The 21,147-nt window shown below is 48.2% G+C and overlaps 1 protein-coding gene and 1 non-coding gene across 4 annotated transcripts in view; one reads left to right on the top strand and one right to left on the bottom strand.

Annotated features, from left to right (window-relative positions):
• The window catches only part of Pka-C3 (Protein kinase, cAMP-dependent, catalytic subunit 3), a 142,784-nt gene that overhangs the window by 97,948 nt on the left and 23,689 nt on the right, over window positions 1–21,147 (bottom strand). The window lies entirely within an intron of this gene.
• TRNAS-GCU (transfer RNA serine (anticodon GCU)) lies at window positions 5,918–5,999 on the top strand. Its single transcript has one exon. It is a non-coding gene; the product is annotated as a tRNA-Ser (tRNA).

The raw sequence follows: 21,147 nt of genomic DNA, 5'->3' as shown, positions 1-21,147 counted from the left end.
ACTTGGCCGGCGCGCCGCACCAGTCGCCGCTTGCGAACGGCCGCCTACTGCTAGCAGGGACACGGAGCGGCAAGCATCTTTGCGCCGCTAGACTCATGCCCGGGCCACATCCGGTGTAACACTTTGCCACCGCACACCAGCGCCTGCGCGCTGCTTGGCTACTGAAGTTCGCACCAGAAAAGACAAAATAGCGATGTTATCAGAAAGACTGCGGGCTGTACTCGGGCGGCGACAAAGCATGCCTGCCCAAGTAGCGCGCTTTCGGCAACGGCGCTGGACGCGGGCGCGCCGGGCGACGAACTGCACTGCTCTCTGGCTGCCCTGGTCGTCGCTAGGCCTGTTTCACACATCGAAGCCGCGGTGGACAGCGCTTCGGAAGTAGCCTGGGTTATAATAAAATGCCTGCTTTTGGCATCGCTTTACTGTCAACAGCATCGTCTCACAACAAAAAATATGGTAATTGTTGCGGTGCGCTCGGCAGCGGAGCTATATAGCGGACGCCAGGCGCGCAAGCCGGACCGCAACGGCCGGGCAGCGGCAGCTGAGCGGCGGCTGTGGCAAGAAATTTGCTCGTATTACAGTTGCTGCTTCTACCAGCAACTCGGCATTATTCAACGATCCTCAAAAATGATCTATTTTATCCACTTCTTGCTCCCACAGTTTATTATTTACTTAAATAAAAATCTTTAGCTCATTTTTATGACGCCAGCGGACGGGATCCACGCTTGCCGGCCGGCCTGCAGACTCGCTGTATTTTACATTCGCACCAGAAATGACAAAACAGCCATGCTATCAGAAAGGCTGCCTGTGATGTTCGAGCAGTGGCAGCATGTAGAGCTTTCTGCAACGACGCCGCCTGCGGACGCGCCGGGCGATGAACTGCGAGGCTTGCCGGCGGCCCTGGTCGTCGCTAAGCCTACCTGGTTTTGCATCGATACTATCGATACCGCAGCTGAGGGAGCTTGGAAACTGGTCAGCGCTGTAAAAGGTACTACTCTCGTCACCCCTTTAACTGTGAACCTGTCCCATAATAAAATAAAGATATGCTCGATTTCCGCGACGCAAGCGGAGCTAGCAAATGCCAGCTATGCGAGCTGCGACCAGGCAGTAAATAAAGCGGTCATGAGATGAAATTTGCTTGTATCGCCGAATTAAATACTGCCAGCAACTCGGCATCAGCCAACGATCCTCAAAAATGATTCATTTTTGGCATTCATCTATTCCAGGGCTTTTATGAGCGTGAACAAATAATACTAGCGTGTTTTTCTGACGCCGGCGGCCGGCATCCAGGCTGGCAGGCCGGCCCCGAGAAACGCGCCCCCGCGTCATTATGATGCTGGCGCTCTGCGCGCTTGCATTCTGCCCCTTGTGAGTGCGACGCGCCGCGTGCGGCCTGCCATTGACATCGGTTGGGCGCAGGCGGCGAGCTGCTGTCAGTCGTTGTTACGCCGCTCGCAACGGCACGTCGCGCGCCCGGCAAGTAGCAGTCATGCCGAGAGCCCGTGACACCTCTGCCTGCGGGAGCCCCGACCGTGTACCTCCGAACCCGGTCGTGGACTCGAGTCTTCATCTCTATCGCAAGGGGTGGGTTGACTCGCAGCCCCGTCTGCAAATTATGCCTAACCCTCTTCACGCTTCTGGAATATATTTTTCTGCAGGAAAGAAGAGAAGCGCGGAGCCGATGCGCGCCGCGATAGCTGACTCGTTCGTATCGAGTTCATGTAAACAGAGAGTCGTCGAGATGGACTAACCTTGCTCAGCTCGATTCTCTGACTCAAACCACCGCTGTCAAGGAACACCGCCTAGATAGGTTCACGTAAGCAAGGCTATATCGAACCGCTGATACTTAAGACAAGGAGGATGGAGAAGCAGAACCGAAACCGAAACTGGTCCCAGGTCAATGATTGATGTATGACCACGCGCTGCAGTTTAACAGAGTGTATTTACGCGTGCAAATAATTGGAAAACATTGTTTCACTTTCTGAATTTCTCATAAAGCAATTATTTTAGGGCAAACGAAAGTTGAAGATATCCGTACGTTTCTGAAGTTCTTAAAATGACGTAGTCGAGTAGTGCGTGTTCCACCCGACGGCGGCGCATGGTCGTTTCATGAGCACAAAAAGGCAGCGATTTCGAACGGGCTTTATTAAATGCAGACTCAATATTGAGTCGAAATATTTCGGAATCAGCATGTCTAATGTTTATGGAAGCAGTAAAAATTAAAACCGGGCAGCTTCATTTTCTTTTCACAACCCCTTTAAGGGGGTTGGGGGAAGAAGCGCTCGGAAGAAGGAAACAGAGGCCACCATAGACAAAGTCTGCGTAGCCTTGCTTGAAAGATTCAAGAGGCATGGCAGGGCGCCAGCTTAGCAATCGGGTTTCTGGCTGTTTTATAAGCGCACTCCAATGATCTGAACCATTTAAGCTTGTCGAATTTCCAAAAGGCGCTTCAGCTGTCCAGAGGTTGAGCGCAGTTATAGATTGGCTGTATATCGTGGCTAGAGGACGTAGGCGGTGGCATGCTTCGCCAAAAAGCCCGTGGACATCAAGAATAGGCACCGCATTGTCGTGGTCTCTCAGTTGCCTCGTCCAGGTTCCAAGTGCTTTTCGCAGCTGACACCCACCTGCTCAGATCTATCCCGCTAGAACAACAACAAAAAATGTCACAGGACGCACATTCTTGCAAGATGAGGCAACTTGGGGTCAGTAACTCTGGAACCATGCACTTTGTAACATCTTCCGTGCGGGTTCGTAAAATTAAACTGTTAGTTTCCTAGTTAGTTTCCTCCATGCGTTAGTATCCCTTACAGAAGCTTTTGACAGCTTTCAGTGAAATTTCAATACAGGTTCTACTGCAGCTCTATGAACGACAAACGAAAACCCCTTGAAGTGCTTATTGGACCAGCGCGGCTAATATCAAGGTGCCGTGTTCGCCATAACAAGCGTTGAAGGCTTAAATCCGTACAAGACAGACACGTCTTTAGTGGACATCCTGCCAATCTCGCTTCTAAAGCCGTGGGATGAGATCACTTGTATATTCGCATGTTTCTTTGTTACGATCCTCGCTGAAAAGTTTCGGCCGAACCAGTAATCTGTACAGCTGGACACAACCATAGAGCCTTCAGACGCCACTTTTGTTCCAGCACGTCATTACGCAGGAAGTGTTTCTGTGGGCGTTGGACGAAAAAAGGGCGGACACACATATATCTATCAACTTAGCCGAAGGGACGTTTGAGTCCGAGGCATTACGGGCAAAATGAAGAAAAATAGAAAGTAATAAAAATGGCTCGGGGGTCTCGGCTTTCGCGTAATCCGATGAATCCATGTTTTCTTCTCCTATATATATTGGCTTCGTACACTTGATTTTATTTTCTCCTTTGTCTTCTTGTTGGGCTCCTTTTCCTTAGCGCACCAACACTCGAGTTTCTTGCTCATCGAAGCGTCGTGGCTGCTCCCACACGTTCCCCTTCTCTCTAGCGCAGTTCCTTGTCCGCGTCGGGTTCAATGAACCGCTACTCGGGGCTACGTCATAGCTGCGCTGGGCGGCGGAACGAAGAACACCCACGCGCCAGCGAGCCGACAAGGCCTCTAATATTTCCGCGTTGCCGGCGGACGCTGGCAAGAAGGGATCGCCTCGGAAGCTCGCGTAACCTTACGGCGACCAGGAGTGTACAACGTGGAAGCCCTGACTATACACACCCCCGGTCGATTCGCGCAGGGACGGATGTGACGCCTCTGTGGGTGTTCGCTTCCATCGTAACTACGTGCGCTGAGCGTGTCAGCCTTGGCCAAGCTTCGACCGCATAGCCATTTTCACCGCCACGGCTGTCTTTTTCGGCCGCCTGAACAACCCGGCGTTCAAAGAGCCTAGTTTAAAGAAATTAAACGCTAACGTTTGCGTCGCTATTGCTTCTGTGCGCATATTGTCGTTCTATACGCGAGTAATTAAAAACGCGTCCAAAATTTCCGGCAAGGAACATGTTAGGTTCTTCGCAACCGCTAGTTTACAGCGTTGATAGGACTTGGTAATTCTGCCACCGGTGATAAGCACTACGGGTTTCGAAGGGAACGAGACAGCGACTGCTGTGAGTCAGAGAGACAGGTTTTCTTCTCGGGGCTATAGGTGTGCTGATAGCGTTGAAACTTGGCAGCGAACGCACAGGGCCCCTAATACACCGCAGTTAGCAGTACGCTATCACATATGCGACTGACCTTCACGCGTAGGCTGGTACCAAGAACGCTGCGCCTCGAGGGTCATGTTTCCACATACTCAACAAGCACTGGGAGCAGCAGTGTCGTGTCCTCTGACAGCTCTGAAGTGTTTGCCGTTGGTTGTCAACGCCGGCGGAACCCCTTGAACCCTGCGTCGCTTGAATTGTTTGCCGCTGGCTTTCACGTGTGTTATCCTTAGTTGGTCGTCTTATTTTATCTTTCGCGTTTGCATCATCTGGTTCTCTTCTCCCACTGCATGTTAGCCAAGCGGAAGTCTCTTCCAGTTAATCCCCCGTTTCTTTCCTTCCTCTCTCCCTCTCTCGCTGTTGGCGCTTGTCACCATTCTGTTTGCTCATCCCCTTTTAGCGTTTATTTTGTTCTTTTGCCTCTTCTTGGTCTTTTCTTTCTTGTCTAAGTAGCCTTATTTTAGTAATGTTTCTTGCGCCCTGTTTATCCACAGTGTAGAAGTTCTCTCGCTTTTCTTTTATTCATTCGTAGTTCTTTATTTGCGCATCAGCTTTCAACAGTGATGGCGCCGAAAGACAGCGAAGCCCTTGGACGTACGGGCAACGGGATTAAAGCAAAGATGACAGCAGAAGCTGCCGGAAAGGCTTGGACCCGGCGACGTCAGGCGAAGCCCCCGTGCGCCCGGTCACGTAGGAAATGCTGCCGCGCCTTTCAGCGCCTGCGCTTCGGGGCTAGCCCTTTTTGCCGGGAAATTGAATCAGCCGCTCAGCGTGGAAGTGCAATCGCATCGACCTCAGCAGGGATGTCAGCGCCGCCTAGAGAACTTCCGAGATGGGCAGGACGGAGCCTCCCGCGTTGTGACGCTAACATGGATATTCTTATAACATTCATCATAAGATTTATTCTAATCTTCAGGAGTTTAGTCGACTTCACTGGAGGTCAAAGCCCTCTCGCAATCTCCTCTCGAATTACCCTTTCTGCCACTGTGCGAACTGAGGCAGCGTTACTCGTGCAAAGTTGGTAAGCTCATTGATCTATCTAACGAAAGATCGCGCTCAGTTATGAGTTTCTTGCTTTACGATTGTGCTTGTTTAGCAGACAAGACAGCACTTAAAAAAATAACGAATGGTTAGGATTGTACACTGTGTAAAGATAGGTTCGATGAAAGCAACAATAATTTCATGTCTAGCTTCATGTTTTCGTTGCTATCTTAGTCCACGTCAATAGATAAAGCATGTCGACCATTGGACGAAAGTCTTTCTAAGTTATCTCTGGTTGGTCGGATCCCAAATAGATTAACAATTCTTTACTAATGAACACTAATAACTCATCCCGCCACCTGCTTCGCTGCACGACTTTAACTAACCTATTGCTTGTTACCCGCACTTCGGGCGTCTCAAGGCGCAAGTATGGCATTGCGAACCCAGAACTCATGAAACTGAGCATATCTACACTACAAACGATGCAAAGAAAGAAAACCGGCCCCCAGAATAAAAAACACAGAATGAAATATAACAGCGAATATAACAGAGAAATAAAAATAATACAATAAAGAATAAAATCGCAAAACAGTTGCGCAATAGCGGGAAATACAGAGACCGGTTCGCCAGGCTCCTTGTTCATTCAGTAGTCACCGGATGACTGATTCTTCTCGAAACAAAAAAAGCTCGAGGCAGCCGGTTTCTTATCATGGAGCTCGCACGGTCTGCTTTCAGCTGCAAGCAGGCACACACATCCCGGCGAGGTGGCCGAGAGGTTAAGGCGATGGACTGCTAATCCATTGGGCTCTGCCCGCGTGGGTTCGAATCCCATCCTCGTCGTAAATTTTTTTTCTTCTCAGTAGTGTTTCTTGATAGGAGCCCCGCCATTCGGTGTCAGCTGTGGGCAATGCAATAAATCCGGAAGCGGTGAGCAACAAGCTTGTAGACTATAATCTCGCTACACTCTAAACATAAAGGAGTATAAAGGGACTAAGCTGTCCCTTTATAAAAGGTACATCTCTTTCTCTTTTTTCTTTTCTTTTATTTTTATTTTTTACTCCCATATAGGTGTCTTCGTGTCTAAATTGCCTACCCGCATGGCTTCAAGTACTATGTTAGTAGCACGTTTTCCGAGAAATATTTGTATAGAAAAAACTACTGCCGTATATAACAGGAGACGAATAGAGGTGGCACTCAGGAGCAGTGTTATGGTGTGGCACGTAGTAAAACTGCATACTGCGTGGAGAATCACGAATTGTTTCGTAACAAAATGTTTTCGGAGCACGAAAGTGTAAAAAATGCATTCCACCTTCACTGTCATGACCGTATTACAACGAAAGGTGACAAGTGGGAAGGTGCAGCACATGATCGATCAACTGCAATCATCCTTGCATGCTGCGCTTGAGCTGTGCGCACCAGACAGTAAAATCTGGTATCAGAGAGTATAGGCTATGGTTTTCGGGTGAAGTGCTTCGATCATCTGACTAGTACGTCTGTGTGGCTCTACTTTCCGTACAAACTTTACCTCTAGCGCCTAGCAACTGCGGTAAAGTGCCACTTCGTTTGCAGGGTAATTAGCCGCTCGAGCACTCTACACAGTGATGACGAAGACTGTACTGCGGTGGGTTCAAAAACGTTACTTCCGTAGTGAACCAAGGAAGAGTTCCACAGCGCTAAAAAAGACAAGCACACTGAGGACAAGTAAAGGACGTCCTGTCCTTATCTGTGTGCTCGTCTTCTTTAGCACTGTGCAAGTCTTCCTTTATTCAGTAGGCGCCAACTAGCCTAGCAATTGGTTTTACTTTACTTCCGTAGATTTCGGAGCAATAGTGCAAACAGGACAAGGGACCAAGAACGAGTAGACACACGCAGCGCTATTCGCGCTACTCGTTCTTGGTCCCTTGTCCTGTTTGCGCTATTGCTCCGAAGTATGAACCAACAAGCCCGAATTTAAACGTTCTGTAGATTTATTTCTCTGGATTCGTTCTTGAAGGCTTCAGGTTCTTACACGATTAGACACCGAGTAACTAACTATGAAATCAAATCCTCAAATCTTTATTTTTCATGTATGCGCAGGTGCATCATAGGGCTGCTATTATTCTAATGAACTATTATCCTAATAAAACCAACACGCGACTCCAGCTACTTACTATAATCTTGAGAACTGAGCATTCATTACACTCCCATACTCTGCAACTCTTACTACTTGTTCAACAGCGTATACCCCTTTTGCAAAGGCTTAGGAGTTTGCCAGGCTTGGCGCATTTCTCCTGCTCTGTCACTCTCGCAATATCACGAAGTAATCACCTTTTTTTTTTTGGTGTTTTCACTGTATCCCAGCAAGCGACAGTAACATGTTTTCGCACTTAATATGCAATTATGCTCAAAACAGCAGGTTGTAACATAACTGAGCAGTAAAAAAAAGTACTGCTGCGGTTGCAAGAAATCAATGAGTTGTGATGCGCGAAAAGCGCATACGCGTGCAAACGTGAAAGCGAGAAAACAAGAAGCTGAGTCAGCTCTCGGAAGCATGCAGTAATGGCTCTGAGGCAGTAATGATGAAAGACGAAAAAAAAAAGGAAGAAATCATAGAAAGTAGCAAATCAGATCGCGACGACGTGCAGTTAAACTGAACGGAAGCCACAGGGAAATAATATCCGCTTCCTGGTTCCTGGTCTCTTCGCTTCATATTCTTGGACTGGCGACGTAGCGGACGTTGACCGAGCGGTTATTCTCACAGTTTATGCAGCGGGGAAGACGAATGGAGTAGATGTGCCGAGTCCACAGCGAGCGCATCTTTTGCACGCGAGACATCACGACGACAAAAGCACAAAACGTGGAAATGAGGCGATGAAGATGAAATTCGCCACGCGGAGAATTTGAATCCGCCAGCTGCGCATATAATGACGTCGTTATTTTCCCGGCTGGCAGATAGAATACACTCCAATTCTTAGCGTATTTGACGTCGCACGTCAAACAACCTAAGTCGCTACGTGGCATTATTGTTAGCATGCAGTGATTATAAGCTATCTCTTCACGACATTAGCGCTCTTCCTAACTTATGAAATATTTTTGTATGGCCCCTTTAAATGTGCTGTGTCTGTTTTATTCGCGCTAGTGAACAAGTCACAGCCAGTGTCCCAGCACCAACTGTAGCCCAACTTTCTTATTTAATCTTTAAATGCCCATACCCTAATTCCATGACCGCTCTTTCTTCCGCAAATTTTTCCCTACTGTTTCAGTTTAGTGCCTTGTTCAACTGTAACTTCTTTCCTTCATTCCCTGTCCCCTGCAGGGAGTAGCAAGAACGTGTCAAGCATGCCGGCAAATCTCTCCGTATTTTTACCGAAAAGGTATCACTCTCTTTCTCTTTCATTCTGCTTCCAACTAGCCAACCACAGACAGTAGGCATAGTTCAATGGTCTTTTTTTTTTTTTTTTCAGTGAAGTCCTAGCGTCCGCTTCAACGCCCATTTCTTGAGGTAGCAGCATGTAAAACTGGGGCAGTACATCAATTTTTCCCCTTATGCGACGCACCATCCATACAATAACGTACCATCCCAATCTAAAACTGCACCACGGAGTGTATGTTACGATGCTGTTTTCTCAGAACTACACTGAAATAAATATATGCATATCTTCTACAGTCTTCGCTATAAAACCAAATGGGTGGCAGCGCATAGCGTAGCTATGTAATTGATCACAGCGCGTGAGCAAACTACGGGAGAAATAACTCTAGAAAACACTTTAAACTTAACACACCGTACTGAGACCACCCAACGGCGGTTCCCGCCGACGTGAGGGCTCCGCCACGAGTTCATTTTTCGCACACCGCAAGGAAAGCAGAGGAATATAGAAGATACTCCTAAAACCTCCTATTTCCATAACGAGATCGAACCTGCGCGCACGACAGCGGAGAAGAAAACAGTAACAAAACAATGAAAGACAAACACAAATAACTTCATCCATCCCCGTAGTCAAACATAAAGATAGCTGCACCTCTTTTAGCCTCTCAAACCCGGCGCGCACTGCGGCGATAGCGCGAACGGCATGTCGCTGCGTGTCTCTGCATAACTGCACAAAGCGAGCGACTACAGCACAGAAACCCGACGCGAAGCGTTCCAATGAGCGAATCAAGAGCAAAAATCACTCTTCCAGTGGCGGGAGCAAGAACCACGTAAGCCTGCAGAGTCAAAGACCTTCGGGACGACGGCGGCGGGCGCCTTGGCACCTCCATTCTCCTCCTCATCCCTTTCCATTTTCTCCATCGTTCTATTGTAGCAACGCCGACAAGCCGCGCAGTTGCTTCATTCATCTCCGCACCGCAAACGGTGCCCGTATGACTTTTCTTTCTCGCCCAAAAGCAGCTCGTTCTATCATTCGTCGTTCCGCACCACGGCGTCCGTCATTTTGTCATTGTTTTTTTTTTTTTTTTGCGCGCGATTAGTGGCTGCGAGCGCCAGGGTGCTTTTGTTGTGGTTCGTATAGAAGTGGGAGAGCTAGACTTTATCTAATTGCGTTACTGCCGACCGTTTTGTCTCTCCAGACGCTAAGAGCAACGGCTGATTAAGGTACAATAAGTGGAATCCACTCGTAGCGAAATGCAGTAAGCACGTAGAGCTGCTCGACGCGTGCAGTAGTTCGATACAGTCGCACCCGCCTTTAATGAACCCTCGCTAAACAAGAAAACGAGAACGCAAGAAGACTTCGTAGATCTGCCCAAAGTATGGGCTTATTACGGACGGCGAAATATATACTAGAATAAGGAATTAATTTTTTTTAAATTAGCAAAGAAATTGCTTTTATTAGTTAATGTAAACTGAAGAAATGCATTACTATCGCACGGATAATTTGCAGTCAGATCAACTGTTCGAACCTTTATCCGTTATCTAGCCGTTTGCCTTTTTTCTTCTCCACGAATCAGTGCCGGCCCGATTGCACAGTCACTGACCACGTGACCCGCGTGGCAAAGGAAGATGACGTCAGTGATTGTTAAAGCCTAGACAGTTCACACGAGCGAAAAGTGTTTGAGAGGGAAAACGTGAACACTTAATTCATTTTTCTATTGTGTATTGTTTCCTTTATTTTCGTTTTGAACATCAGATGCATCGACGTTCTTTTCTTTTTTCTGAAGTGGTCGGAAACAAGTTCTGCCTGCGTCTTAAAAATGTGAACACCTGCGCTGGAGAATTTTAAATCTTATGCTCCAGTATCGGTTCCTTAGACCAGCATACTTTTCCTCACAGCTTAAGGACACGATGTCTTATCTTAGTGCAGCAAGCGTTTACGCGCATAATGGGGAAGGAAACACCACGCAATTTTAACTGCTCTACCTATCTTTGAGGTTACGTGTGACCTACCTAGGTGTTGTAATTAATCTTAAGCTTAATTGGAGTGTGCATATTGATTATATAACGTAATCCTCAAAGAGAAACTCAGGCCTGTTGAGCCATGAACTCAAAGGAGCGCACAGCACCTTTAAGAAATCGGCATATAAGCCATTCATTGAACCCAAACTCTAATATTCACATTAAGTCTCGGGCTCACGCACAAAGGAAGGCATTTTTCTGTGAGAAGTATGGAGGCGTGCATTGCCGTTCACTTACAATGCCGAAACACTGACTCTCCGTCTGCTATAAAGGTGTCCGATCAAATACAGTCCCTCCATAAAGACGCACAATTGTTTTACTGATCTTACTTCACTCACCGATTCATAACAAATCTGGAATACCTCCAGAGCTTTATGTCATGCACCGATTCACTTGGAGAATTACCCCATGACGCCTACTTTATAGGGACAAACCACCGCGGTGGCCCAGTGGTTACGGCGCTCGGCTGCTGAACCGAAAGACGCGGAATCGATCCCGGCCACGGCGGCTGAATTTCGATGAAGGCGAAATTCTAGAGGCCCGTGTGCTGTGCGATGTCAGTGCACGCTAAAGAACCCCAGGTGGTCGAAATTTCCGGAACCCTTCACTACGGCGTCTCTCATAGCCTCAGTCGCTTTGGGACGTTAAACCCCAATAAACCAAACCAATAAAAAATATTCTTTTTCCCCGCGAACCATCAAGTGCTCAAACTGATTGTCTGAAGAGTTGTTTAGAAAATGAGAATTCTGGGAATGTCCTTGCCTACATGGTATCATATTCTCTCTCGGATTCGTGATTCTGCTATTTTGCTTGACCGGCAGTTTTATAATCTGACTAACCATTGTTTGACATTGATTTTTATTTTTTATTGAGGCTATGAATATTGTTGGTTTTTAGCCTTCTGCCCACGCTTGGACCACATGTCTGCAGTATCGTGTAAATAATAAAAAAAAACGACAGACGTTGAGATGCTCTGCTGCGATGAGCTGCGGCAGCAGAATGCGCTTTCAGGATGATGCTTTTCCATTCGATTCTTTTCTCTCAGCCGCATCCCATTGCCTGAAAGTTGCGCCAATTAATTTCGCTTTTCTATAGCTGGCTTTTATGGCTCGCTAATGATTCTGTGCTCTAGTTTTACTTCGGCTGACTTTATGGCGCGCTAATCACATTTTATGTTTTCATCTTTGTTGCATGATACACATTTCGCCTTAATGCGCAGCGTTGGATCAGCCAATGACGTGTGCTTGCTGACGTATCCGCTGACGCGCGCTCTCTTCCAGCGCCACTTTCCCTCTTTTCTCAATCGCCGCTCGCTTGGGGGCGTAGCTGCGCCCACTTTCCACGCCTCTCTGCCTTTCTCGACGCAGATTTTCCCCCTCACGTTTTATCCAGGGCGATTTCGCAAACGGCTCGCGCTGGGCTCGCTGGGGACGCCGGAGGCTTCATTCGGCAGGCACGCAGAGACACACGCCGGCATTTTCCCCTAATGTCATTCGTACTGCTTACAGAGTAAAATAGAAAAACGCGCGTGTTCGAAGTTGTCATCAGTATCTAAGCTACTCTCAAGGTTTCCTTTCTATGTCACGCCTTTCAGTTTCAGAGGCATCGAACATACTACGTTCCAGAGCCAGCTAAAAATCATAATGGGAACAGTAATTCCACCCCCTCAGGGTTTTTCTTTCGCAGCCTGTTTACCTATGACATGCATAAAACTGCTGGGAAGCGTCTGTAGTGTGCTGGTATGTGCAGCCATCGGCAAATTTAAACCGGCACTCACTGCGTGAGTGGAGCTCATGTCGGCCTGCCTTCACGAATTCGTGAGCCACTTGAGCTCTCCTGAAGTCACTGGAGCATTAGGAGAGGCGAGAATCGTCTTCCTCAATTATTAAAGCTAATCTAGCACAGATCTTGTCGAGAAACGAGAAAAGAACATGAGACGGTCTCTGGGAGATAATCGGAAACAGGAGACGGTCCCTAAAATGGAAAGCAAAAAAAAAATGAATAGCCCATTGAGCGCCCAGGACCACGCTGATCGAAGGGTTCGAGACAGGCGCACTCCTCCGAACGGAGCCTGCTCTCGCTATCGTGGGCTCGGCGGCTTTCTCCCCAACTGGCCCCGACCACCAGCCAATCGGCCCTCGACCTTCAGAAACCAGTCCCCTGCAGACGCCCGAACGAAAAAAACTGACCCTCTAGTTCTCTTTGTCTTAGTCTCAGTCTTAGTTTTACAGTTAGCCCATTGAAACGGTTATCTAAGCAAGAGTTGTTGACGGGGTAGTTGGCTTGATACTTGTAATGCTATCAAAGGTTATGCGCAAAAAAGACGCTTCTTTTTTGCACCTAACCTGTGCACTTATTGTGCACTTACTGTCTAAGGCTCTTTGCGCTTGTTGCTCTTGTGAGTGCCCTGACACTGTTAAATTCCTGCTGTTGATGCTCTTCTTGTGCAGGCATAAAACAGCGCATACCCACACTGGGGGATCAGAAACGAATTGGGAAGCGTATGTCGGCAAATAGAAAACACGGTTCTTGAAGCCAGGAATTAATTATTTCCCGCCTTCTTTTCGTCGAACCTTCACATCTATTGCACAAAGTAAAGTTACTTCCACTTTGTAGCCTGCTTGCTACCTCTCGTAACAGGTCCTTCTCAGAATGTCGCGCCAGAGCTGCGTAACATTTAGAGCGCCATTCTTTCTCGTTGGCCGTGCACAGCACCGAGGCGAATCTCGCAAGAAGAAAAAAACGATATGACGAGGAACGGGCGCTGGTGCTCCTTTTGCTGAAGACAATGTCCGAACCTTGAACGGCTCAGTGGCGCCGACAAGTTAAGCCCCAGTTGGACGACGAAGGACGAAAGAGGATTAAGAGTTTCCGCCTCGCTCTGCGTTGCGCAAGCTGCAGCCGTCTCGTCGTGCTTAACACGTCGCTGCAGCTTACATACGCGACGGCCGTTGCACCGAATCGTAGCCGGCGGCGAGAGAGGGGGACCGTGTCCGGTTGGACGAGTACGAGCCCCGTGCGGCGTCGAACTTGGGATTTGTGCGTGCGCTGTGCTGCGTCGGCAATTTAGCGCTGGCGCGATAATTCTCTGTAATATGCGTTCCGTAATTTGCTCTTCTCGGCAGCAAGAAATAGCGCGTAAAATGTTTCTGTTTAATAGTTTCCCACCGAACCGCCGCGAAAAGTGTCTGAGAGTTAGCAGATGTTAAGGAAAGGCCGCGGAGCGAAGTTTTCGAGAGACAGGGGCACCCGAATTTAGATTTGAGCAAATCCTGCAGAGGCAGTTAAGCGGAGGGAGGGAGGGAGGGAGGGAGGGAGGGAGGGAGAAAGGGAGGGAGGGAGGGAGGGAGGGAGGGAGAAAGGGAGGGAGGGAGGGAGGGAGGGAGGGAGGGAGGGAGAAAGGGAGGGAGGGAGGGAGGGAGGGAGAAAGGGAGGGAGGGAGGGAGGGAGGGAGGGAGAAAGGGAGGGAGGGAGGGAGGGAGGGAGGGAGAAAGGGAGGGAGGGAGGGAGGGAGGGAGGGATGGTGCCCCACCCTTCACCATTCTTCTAAACTGTGTTGATAAATGTGAATAAATGGGAAACGTATCTTGCGAAGGCGAAAACTGTGTGTGTGTGTGTGTGTGTGTGTGTGTGTGTGTGTGTGTGTGTGTGTGTGTGTGTGTGTGTGTGTGTGTGTGTGTGCGTGCGTGCGTGCGTGCGTGCGTGCGTGCGTGCGTGCGTGTGTGTGTGTGTGTGCGTGCGTGCGTGCGTGCGTGCGTGAGAGCGTGCGTGTGTGCGTGCGTGCGAGCGCGCGTAGAAACGCGAACTGTGAACCCGCATGAGTCAGCTGCAAGAAGATGCGGTCAAAAAGGTCTACGGTGTGCTCTAAATAAACTCAAGACGGTACAAATAAAATTTAAAAAAAGCCAAACCTTATATCTGACCTCCCCCCACGTCACGTTCCGGGCAGAACACAAAACCAGCAAAGGTCTAACGTTACTTTTCGGTCAGCGAGTGCGCCAAGACGTATACATACTTCCGGGTGTTCCTCAGTTAGAACGACGCGCAGGATCACGCTCGCTTACGCGTTACTTAATAGCACATGATTTATTACGGAAGGCGAAGTGGGAACCAGACACACTATCGTTTCTTTACTTCTTATTCTTCTCACCCTTGTGTTTGGCAACCGCGCAAGAGCAACCGCAGGGAATGAGGGAACAAAAAAAAAAAGCAAAAATAAAGCCACTGCGAGTTTTCATTTTCTTGTCGTGCCGTGAATCTTCCTTAGCCCTCCCCCGCCGTGTTGCGTTCGTGCCAGAAACGAGGCCTACCCTCGCGCAATATCCTGGCCTTGAGCGCTATACAGATAGGACCAGGCGCTGAGACAAAGGCAGGCGAGCATGGATTGCGCCGTCGCACATACTGTTGCACTGTCCTTAATAAAGGAATAACGAGAGTGCAGATATGAGCCAATGTGCTCATCTAGATCCCGAAAGATTGGGTTAGTATTAGGTTGTAACTCAGCGCCAAACAAAAATGCTTACCAATCAACCAGAACAGCTAGAAAACATCTCGGCCTGAAGAGGAGCAAAGCGCCTTCGTAAATCCTTACGATAGCTGAGAGTTTTGCACGCGTTCAACAGCACGTTTGGAGCGCATAGAGTGCACATACGCCGACTACATAACAGGAATACCGTGCAGAAGGTCGTAAACGCGTCCCTAACACTTGCAACGCGTGACATTTTGTGGATGTGAGGTCTGACGATTGCGGAGGATCGCGTTCAAAATGATATGCGCTAGAGATTGTGGTTAGTGGTCGGTCGACGAATGTTTATCGTGAATGGACGGCTCAAGAATGCCAACCAATCACTCGGGGCACTTAAAAACCAATAACTTTTTTTTGTGAAATCGGGCCTGTGATTCGGTATACTGACTACCAGCTTTGTAGCTTCCATCACGCTGCAAGCATTAACTGAAACAGTGTGTATGGGCAAGCATGCGTGCATAACGCGTCGGTGATGCACGGCAGTGCATCAATGACACCCACACGCTTCCCACGTATATGTGAGAGTGGCGCGGCACCCACGTTGCGCCCTCTAGAGACCATCCGACAGTGCGCTGCGAACACTCACTGCACCGGAGGCTGGCCGTCAGAGCACAGGGGGAGTGACGTACTCGTCCACTGCCTGCTTCGCCCACCAGCAACGGCACCAAGAGCAGGGAAAGCGCTTGGCCGGTGCTCAGTCCTCTCATGCCTTTTTCGATGCTGTACTAATGAAACAAGTCCGTGTCTTAATGCATTTGTGCAGTCCACTGTCATTTTGTCTTTACTTTACTTAGTCTAAAGTTCGTCTTTCGGACTGATTAACAAGAAAATTTGGATTGTAAGCTTTTACGTTGTGAAAGCATAGTAAAGCATAACAAGAACCTGACTGACGTGGGCTTCGGAGTTGCATACGACCCTTTTACCATCACAACCAAAATCTCAGTACACTACAGACATTCTACTGGCGATCCAGACGAAGCCGCTTTGAGAGAGCCACAACTCCGGCCACGACAACAAATGGAACCACAACATCAGATTCAGTAAAGGACCCGACTCAGCGTCTTCTGCTATGCGAGCGGCCTCTCACGGACGGACGGATGGATGGATGGATAGGAGCGCCCCCTTTGAAACGGGGTGGTGGCAATTGTCACCATGCTCAGCTTTTCTTTAATATTTTTTTTTGTTTACTGTGTTGGCCATTCTCATTAAGATTCTCCATCACCTTTGCCTACGGTTTCCTACAATTCTAACCTTATGCCACATCTCTGCTTTTCAGCCACCAATCCTCCAATCGCTTTTTGCTGACTTCCACTGCAGATTTATTTACATGACCATTGTTATCTTTAAACCCTAGGGCCTCAGGAAGAGTGACTGTGCCTGCATCGACATCCGGATGGATACCATCACACTTGATTATGAGGTGTTAAGTTGTTTCCACAGATCTACCACACACTGCACATGTGTCATCTTCTTCGTTAAATTTCTTTTTGTAGCTGCGCGTTCTAAGACACCCTGATCTAGCTTCAAAAAGTAGGGCACTGCCTCTTGAGTTATCATAGAAAAATTCTTTCCTGATCTGCCTTTTCCAGAATCGATATAGTTCTACACTATGTTTCTTTTCCATTGAATTCATCCAATTTTTAACTTCCGCGTTTTTAACCTGTCGTTTAATGCTCTTTCTTTCTCCGTCCTCATGACCGGCATACTTACTGGTTAGTTTTCTAGTTCTTTTCCGCCACTGTGAGTCAACGTTCTTTCTGTATAAATATTTAAATACCTTAGCTGCCCATCTGTTATCGTCCAATTTCCTCAGGCATTCTTCATATATTATTTTACTCTTAGCTTCCCGTGCTTCGAACGATGCCCAGCCCATATCCCCTTGTACTGCCTCGTTTGTGGTTTTACCCTGGGCACCTAGTGCTAATCTTCCAACAGCTCTCTGATTTACGTCTAATCTCGACTGAATATCTGCCCTTAAGCACAGAACCGCATTGCCGAAAGTAAGTCCCGGCACCATTATTCCTTCCCAAATACCTCTTAGTACTTCATATTTGTTGTACCCCCATAATGCCCTACGTTTCATTATCCCGGCGTCTCTTCGTCCTTTTGCCCTAAGAGCCTGTTCATGCTTTTCCGTGTATATCTGCCCTTCGTTTAGCCATATCCCGAGGTATTTGTATTCGGCCACTTTGGGTATTTCGTGGCCTTGTATTTTAAGCACCTGATCAGTTGTATCGTTAAAAATCATCACACCTGATTTAGTTGCGCTAAAACTGAATCCTAGAGCGTCTCCTTCGTCTCCACAGCAATTAACCAAAGTTTGTAAATCTTCCTGGCTATCTGCTAACAGTACAATATCGTCCGCATACATTAAACCCGGGAGTCGCCGCTCAACTACATTTCCGCCTAATCTGTACGATAGATTATAACCCAGATTACTTTCTTCTAGCCTTCTTTCTATATTTATCACGTAAAGCATGAACAGCAGCGGTGATAGAGGACAACCTTGCCTTAATCCTTTGTGCACCCCCACAGTTGTGGTACTTTTTTTCCCTTCCCATGTAATTTCAACTTCATTATCTCGGTAGATTTCCTGTAGAAAATCAATTACCTCATCACCAATACCTAAATCTTTCAATATGCTCCACAGGAGTTCCCTGTTCACGTTATCGTATGCACCGCGTATGTCCAGAAAGGCTAAAAACAGAGGTCTATTTTCCGCCTTAGCTATTTCTATGCATTGGGTAAGAACGAACAGGCTATCATCTAACCGCCTACCCCTTCTGAACCCATTCTGAAGTTCTCCGAGTATCCTATTCCCTTCTACCCATGACTGCATTTTTAATTTCACCGCCTGCATTGCCAGCCTGTACATAACAGATGTTATCGTAATCGGACGGAAGGATTTTATGTTCATCTTATCTCCTTTCCCTTTATAAATCAAATTCATTTTACTCTGTCTCCAGCTGTGCGGAATTTGCTGATTTGTTATGACTGCCTCCAATGCTTTTATCAGCGCGCCCTTGCTTCTTGGGCCAAGTTCATTAATCAGCTTAATTGGAATTTCGTCTATCCCTGCGGATGTGGTTTTAGGAATATTCGCTTCCGCCTTTTCCCAGTTAAGACTAGTCAGTTCTAAGCTGTTCTCTTTTGTGCTGTCCTGTGTTGCCGCCTCACTTGGGGAGATTACCCCATTGGCGTTGCTAAAAGACGCAGCTATAAATGACGTAATGTAGTCCACAGCATCGTCTCCCTCTAAACATTTTCCCTCAGCATCTATAATCTGTTCCTGCTTTCTTTGATTTGTTTTTCCCGTCCAGCTTATATGGTTCCAGAATTATCTTGGCCCCCCTTTATTTGCCTCGCGAACTTCAGCCAGCCATTTATCAGAGGACTGCTTTATTTTAGCCTGGACTAGGACCTGAACTTGCTGTTTCTTTTGTCGATAAGATTCCCATTTTTTTCCTATTTCCTCTACAGATAACTGCGCCTTCTTTGCTTCTCTGTGTTCCCTTGAAGCCACCCGTCGTTGTTCGATGGCCTCCTTAATTTCCATATTCCACCAGCTTCGTGGCTTCCTCTTTCTTCTCCAGCGGTTAACTCCTTCCACTTGTTTCATTTTTGTAGCGATGAGCAGTTCCAACTGAATATAATCCCAATTTTCCATGTGGCGTTTCTCAATTACTTCTTCTATATCGGCTGATATTAGCGCTATTTGTTCATCATTTAATTTTACGTTGTCTTTTGGACTTCGTTGCATTTCTCTTTTGACTAGGGCTCCCAACAAACAATATCAACAGCGCCATCTAGACGCCAACACAACCGGGCTAGGGTTGCAGCATCTCCGTCCATGTCTTTCAGTGTTTGTAGGTTCCACCTTTTCATCGCTATGATCCTCGCCTAAGTCTTTCGCGGGACAGAATGCAGTGAAGAAGGACGGCACCGAGGGAGAAGGTTCCGCCGTCGATCGTACATGGGAAAGGGTGGTAAGAGAGAACAGAACAGCGGAGGTAGTGAGGGGAGCGGGAGGGAAAGGGTAAGATAACCGAGACAACCCGATTCGGCCCGCAAGTGTGCCATGGTCGACGCGCGTCGGCCATCGCTCATCGTCAATTGTGACCGCCGCGTGGATGGAAGATAGACCTGCCGCCCGCAGTAACGGGATTCCCGCACGAAGACGCGAGCCGAGGTCGTTCGTCACTGGCGCCCGCATCTGCGGGCTCCCGCGGGACGCCGAGGTGTCCGCGTACAGCGGCGCCTCGCGCGTTCGAAGACCAACGGCGGGGGTCCGCGGACAGGCTGCGCGTCGATAGGAGACGCCGAGCACGCGCTGAATCAGCTCTCTCGGCCCGTACACGGTCCAGAAAGAGAGAGCGGCAGTTTGTTAAGGAGATTGCTGTGGCTTTGGCCCGGAAGAAGGCGAAACTGATTATGAGACCTTTTCTGCGTCAGACCTCAGCACGTGCTAAATGCTGCCGAATCCCATCGATACACGATGACTGGAAGCCTGCCTTTTAAATCGAGGGTGGTGACAACTGACACCTTAGCTTATCATTCCTAACGCGCCTTCCTCTAATCCGAGGGGCTAATTAACTTGACTCCTTAGTAAGCCAATATCTCCCTCCTCTATACCCGTTTTCTTCTAGCCCCTTGTTTACGCTTTTTTAAAAGTCGAGGGAGCCCTGATCGTCTTGAAACCCCAGAGGACATAGGGCCCTTGTGGTGGCTTCGTCGACTTGGGGCTAGAGGAGCAGTAGAAGAACGCATGCTGTTGTTCCTACGTCTTGCAGGCGACAACAGCAGATTTTGTGTCCCAAATAGCTGCCCCCCTCCCCCCCTCCCCCTGGCCCCTTCGCCCTGCACCTGTTCCGGCCCGAACAAAGCCCGCGTTTATGCGTGAATTCTACCGACCCCTCTGCCGTGAGCCGGCACACGCACGCACATAAACACACAGTGCAGCCGCGAAAGAAGGATACGCGTAATCATAATCCCAATCGGCCCAGGACCGGTTCTGATTCTACGCAGAGCGGTCGGCCGACGAAAGTTGGCAGGCTTCCGCTGCTCCCCGGCGAGCGATCATCGTTCTTTCGGAGGGCTCTCTGCGACCTTTCAGCCATGATCCGCGTCGAACGGAACAGGGCTTCACGATTTAAATTGTCAGCCGCCTGATGCACTGGAAATTCTAGGGAGCAGTATGTGTTGGACCAAACAAGTATAAACAACACCGTTCCAACGCCAATGCACACTGATGGAAGAGTGACGGTGTTCCAGTAACTTGGGACGTCACGCATGTTATATTGTGGTCTTATATTAAATAATCAAAGTGATAGAAAAAGGTATGTTAAGGCTTCCGCAGTTCTACAATATTATGTAATCAATAAAATATTAATAATGAGGGCAGCATAATGTCAGATTTGTTTCATTTCCTGAAAATATTTTCTGTTTTTCTGCGCGCACCCTCCATACAGTGACGGGCTATGTGGTTTTGTTCCCGAGTTATTTTGTCACAGTTCTTGTGCGCCAGCACCAACACCGGCGGGTGAGTTGTGCCTGGGCACTTGACTGACTAGTTGATTGATTGATTGATTGATTGATTGATTGATTGATTGATTGATTGATTGATTGATTGATTGATTGATTGATTGATTGATTGATTGATTGATTGATTGATTGATTGATTGATTGATTGATACAGCAGTAGAGCTGCTTCTAACAAAGCAGAAAAGACGAGCAGAAAATTATGAGTTAACAACAAGGAGCAGTAAATCTCGCTCTCAGTGGGCGCCTGAATGGCGCAGAGCAAGAGGAATGAAAGAGGTTAGTGAGAAAGGAGCGCGCCCACATGCTGCTGAGTACGCACTATGTGCAGGCGACTCCGAACACAGTGGTTGGTTTGTGGGGTTTAACGTCCCAAAGCGACTCAGGCTATGAGGGACGCCGTAGTGGAGGACTCCGGATAATTCGACCACCTGGGGTTTTTTAACGTGCACTGACATCGCACACTACATGGGCCTCTAGCATTTCGCCTCCATCGAAATGCGACCGCCGCGACCGGAATAGAACCCGCGTCTTTCGGGTCAGCAGCCGAGCGTCAT

The sequence above is a fragment of the Amblyomma mixtum genome, chromosome 5, assembly GCF_055824585.1.
Source record: "Amblyomma mixtum isolate Tamu chromosome 5, ASM5582458v1, whole genome shotgun sequence".
NCBI lineage: Eukaryota > Metazoa > Arthropoda > Arachnida > Ixodida > Ixodidae > Amblyomma > Amblyomma mixtum.
Note: the sequence above shows the minus strand (reverse complement) of the source record. Positions and strands in the feature narration are given on the sequence as shown.